Genomic DNA, 5,103 nt, shown 5'->3' with positions numbered 1-5,103 from the left:
TGGGGGGATGCATTGTACGTTTACAATGTGTTACCATTTGGCTTGGCAACAAGTGGTTATATTTTCAGTAAAGTAGTTCGAGAAGTCGTTAAACACTGGAGAAGTAAAGGGTTAAAAATATTTATGTATTTAGACGATGGATTAGGGGGAGGTTCTTCTTATTCGGAGGCACTAACCGCTAGTGATGCGATTAGGAATGATTTAGACCATTTTGGTTTCAAAATAGCACATGAAAAGTGTAATTGGTCTCCAGTACAAAAACAGGAGTGGTTAGGTTTTAGTTGGTGTTTGGAACAGGGTGTACTGAAAATCACTGAAAAAAGATTGAACAAGTTAAAAAGAGCTTTGAGTGATCTGTTACAGCAATATGAAAAGGGAATGAAATATTTCAAAGTAAGGTAACTTGCTTGTATTGGTGGACAGATCATCTCAACTCAGGCTGTTTCAGGGGATCTTGCACGTTTAAGATCTAGATTTAGGTATGATTGCATACTTACAAGAGAATGCTGGAATTACAGCGTAGTGTTTAGTCTCGAAGCTGTAAATGAATGCAGGTTTTGGTTAGATAATATAGAAAAAATAAATGAGATAGGATCTCAGTTATGTCAGTTGACATACAATGAAGTACAAGACTTTCACGTCTTTTGTGACGCTTCAAAAACGGGTTTCGGGGGTCATTTGACCACAGATTCAGAGGACGAACCGATAGAGATATACGGAAGTTGGTCTTCCACTGAAAGAGTAAAAAGCTCTACATGGAGAGAACTTGAATCAGTAATAAGGGTTTTAAGAAATCTTGTGATCAAATTGCACGGTGCGACTATTAGAGTTTACACAGACAATAAAAATGTACCACACATTATGAAAGTCGGTAGTAAGAAAAAAGAATTACACAGAAGCGTTATGTCTGTTCATAAGATTTGTCAAGATAACAAGATCAAACTAAATTTGGTATGGATACCACGCGAGCATAACGACAAAGCAGACAGTCTTAGTACGAAATCAGATTGTGATGATTGGGAAATCGATGATTGGATTTTTACGTATCTGAATAAGTTATGGGGTCCATATACTTTTGACCGCTTTGCACAAGATTACAATGCAAAATGCAACAAATTCAATTCGAAATTCTGGTGCACAGGAACATCAGGCATTAATGCTTTTTCTGTGTCATGGGATGGCGAGAATAATTGGTTAGTTCCACCACCTCGTTTGGTCCCACATACAATTAACAAAATGATACAGGATAAAGGTAGTCATACTTTGATTGTTCCTGAGTGGACATCTGCCGCTTATTGGCCAATGTTAGTAGACCAAGAAGGTCGGTTTAAATCTTTCATAAGAGATTACAGGTTTTTTCAAGGTGAGAGTCTCACAAAAGGAGGAAGGGGTCAAAACGGTATATTTGGCTCGCAGTTCTTAAAATTCAGATTAGTTGCTATAAATGTTAAATGAAAAACATAGATATTTATAATTTTTATTTTATTAACAGGCATCAGTTTAGATCGTCATGTAAAAATCGCAATAGAGGATAGTGGAGTAGAAACAGGAAGCCATTTGTATAGTCTATATCCGAAGATGTGTGAGTTATTATTGAACAGTAAAAGTGACAATACAGTAAAGTCTTATTTCTACGCTTTTAGAAGGTGGGAAAAATTTATTACAGAACATGGACAAGATGCTTTACCTGCACAACCGGTACACGTTGCTTTATATTTGACAAATTTATTGAACAATGGATCTACTAGTCATCCCGTTTCCAATGCTTTATACGGTATAAAATGGGCCCATGAAGTGAGTGGGTTACCAGATCCTACTATAAACTCTTTCGTTACTTCCATAGTTGAAGCTTCCAAAAGAACCAAAAAAAAAAAAAAACCCGCCAACAAAAAAGATCCGGTTTCAGCAGAGATACTAATCGAACTATGTACGCACTTTAAAGATTCAGATGATTTACTCATTATTAGAGATTTGACAATGATATTACTAAGTTTTTCTGGTTTTCTAAGATATGATGAAATAAGTTCGTTAAGATTTAAAGATGTAGTTATACATGACAATTATTTGATTTTGTATATTAACAAAAGTAAAACCGATCAGTATCGTCAAGGAAACGAAATTCTCATTTCGAAAGGTTTATCCATAGCTTGTCCATATGTTATGTTCAGAAGATATTTAGAATTAGCCAATTTCGATTTTGACTCCAATAAATATTTATTCAGACAGATTTGCAGATCAGGCAATAATTGTAAACTTATAGATAAAGATAAAAAGCTAAGCTATACGGCGGCTACGGAGGCTTTATTAGTTAGTCGAATTAGATTAGTTTCACCAAATTGTAATATAGGCCTACATTCATTTAGAGCCGGTGGTGCAACGGCTGCTGCAAATGCAAACGTAAACGAGAGGTGTTTGAAAAAACACGGCCGGTGGAAGTCAGACTCTAGCAAAGATCGTTACATTTTTGACTCCACAGAGAAACGTTTGCAGGTTTCGAAGAAATTCGGTTTATAATATTTGTTTATCTCTTATAATTTATTCTGGCCCCCGTTCTTTGTGTAATTTCTATCAAATACGGCGGGCTGTCGACAAATTGATATTTGCGTTTGTCTTGTTTTATGTATAGGCATATGAAGTATAGATAATACTTATATTTTCTCGCGGTTCGAAGTAAAGCGGGGAAAATATTGTATTGACGTTATGGGTAATATGCGTATGGTCCAATCAGAGGGGTTGATTTAGATCCGGGTATGTAGGTATGTTTGATTTGTTTGTCACTTTCTAGCCGCCGTTCGTACGTGCATGACTTTACTTAAGTCATAATGTATATATATATATATTTTGAAGTATTTTATTTTTGTTCAAAATTGTTTGTTTGTCGTCTCTCTCGTTATATAAGGTAAGGTCTGACTACCTTTTTCCTGAGATAGGCGTGTGCATTGTTGTCGGATACAGGTTTCCATTTTAAAAAATTTGGTTTTTCCTGGACGGCCTCGACTATCCGTGAGGGAAATGTTGGGGAAAATTTAAGATAGAGTGTATAGAAGCATGGAGTTGCGACATGTTTCTTATTTGTTGTTTGAAACAATATTGTATGTGTTATAATAAAATTACATCCGGCGTCCATCAAATACGGCGGGCTGTCGACAAATGGATATTTGTGTTTGTCTTGTTTTATGTATAGGCATATGAAGTATAGATAATACAGATACTATTACGAGTATTTCTGTATTGGCCTTGTTATCGGTCCTCGGCCATCTGTATTAGCCGTCGGCTTCGCCTCAAGCCAATACAGCACACCTCTGACCAATAACAAGGCCAATACAGAAATACTCACGTACTAATATCATAATAAAGCATACGTCCTAGTGTCTGAGTATATTTAATCTTTGATACGGTCCCTCTATAGATATTTTATTGACAATACATGTGTATAATGTCCCATTATTAACTGATTATATTTGAACGTTCTAATTACGTGAAATTTTGTGTTAATCTTCTCAGTGAGGAATTTCTTTGGCATGCCCTATATAAACGTATTATATAATAGCTTAAATATGGAGTATTCAGCAACTACATTGTGTATCCCTCGTAATGAGTTTAGTTGCAACCACGGGGTCACTTCATATTAATAAGTTCTATTTATAAACCGATGTCCGTTTTTTTTCAGGAATTCAGCAATCATATGTCAATGCATATGGGTAGCAATTTTATCAAACAATAAATATATCAATGGGTCAACATGGTCAAATTATCTTTATGAATAGGAGCATATTTTCAAGTCATACGAAAAGATCGGATTTTCAGACCGGGACAATATATGAATGGGGTATTTTTTTGAATATCTAACAAAATATAGGGCCCATCCCCACGTGCACCTTGTAACCAACCCTCTACTTTTTTGTTAGACGAACATAATTTATACCAACATTTCTTCTAAGCAACCCAACACCACAAATTGAACATGATGTTCAGTGGTTGTTTGTTGATGTCTCAGGTTGATGCGGTTCATATGTGTTTCTCGTTATTCGTTTTGTTACATAAATTAGACCGTTAGTTTTCCCATTTGGACTAGTCATTGTTGGGCTCTTTATAGCTTGTTGTTCGGTGTGAGCTAATGATTCGTGTTGAAGACTGTACTTTGACCTAGATAATAATTTACTTTTACAAATTGTGACTTGGTTGGAGATTTGTCTCATCGGCACTGGTACCACATCTTTTTATATCTATTGGCATTCCAGAAATCACTCAGTTCTATATATGTATAGTACGCATTGTTAGATTTCCGCGGGGAAGAATTGCAATCATCCAAAATGTCTGCTGGGAAAACATGGCTATATAAAGCTGGCAAACTTAGGCCGTGTTCACATAGACCTAAATTCGGTGTTGTGTTAGTGTAACTCACACGTAAACTAAACACAATTGCGTTCCCATTGATAAAACTCAATGTTTACATGTAGTTTAAATAATGTTTTATCTACACACAGTCGATAGTCAATATAGGCCTTGTGTAGGTTAAGTGTACACAAAACTAGGCATTTAGGACATTAGTTTTACCGTGTATATATACACATGGAAAAAATTATTGCAACACCAAATTGAAATTGAAGTAAAAAAAAAACACTTTTTATTTTTTTGTGATATAATTTGGTAAAATAGAACAACTTAAACACTATTTAAGTATCAACTGAGCTTAATCAATAAATATCGAATCGATAAGTTTTTATCTGCACATGCAGCTACTGTACCCGTAAACAGCAAAACAGATGTTTTCATCCTCATTGTTTTCAACACTTTAAATAACTAAGCTTTTAAAGTTATGTGATTGACACCTTGTAATGGGTCCTCGACAACTCTAAACTGCAGCAAGATGGCATATTATCAGCATGAGAGAAGCAGGGATGTCGCTGTAACAACTGCACGTATTGTTGGTCATCACCATTCCACTTTTAGTCGTTTTGAGTTAAAAATAAGGCACTAAACGATGTTCAAGACCTTCCGAGATAAAGAAGACCCCCTATATCATTTGCATGGGAAAATCAAGCATAATGAAGGTTGGTCAGAAGGAAACCCATTGCATACAATACAATCCTAAAAAGAGAG

Source organism: Mytilus galloprovincialis, chromosome 10 (genome assembly GCF_965363235.1).
Source record: "Mytilus galloprovincialis chromosome 10, xbMytGall1.hap1.1, whole genome shotgun sequence".
In the NCBI taxonomy this organism is placed as follows: Eukaryota; Metazoa; Mollusca; class Bivalvia; order Mytilida; family Mytilidae; genus Mytilus; species Mytilus galloprovincialis.
Note: the sequence above shows the minus strand (reverse complement) of the source record.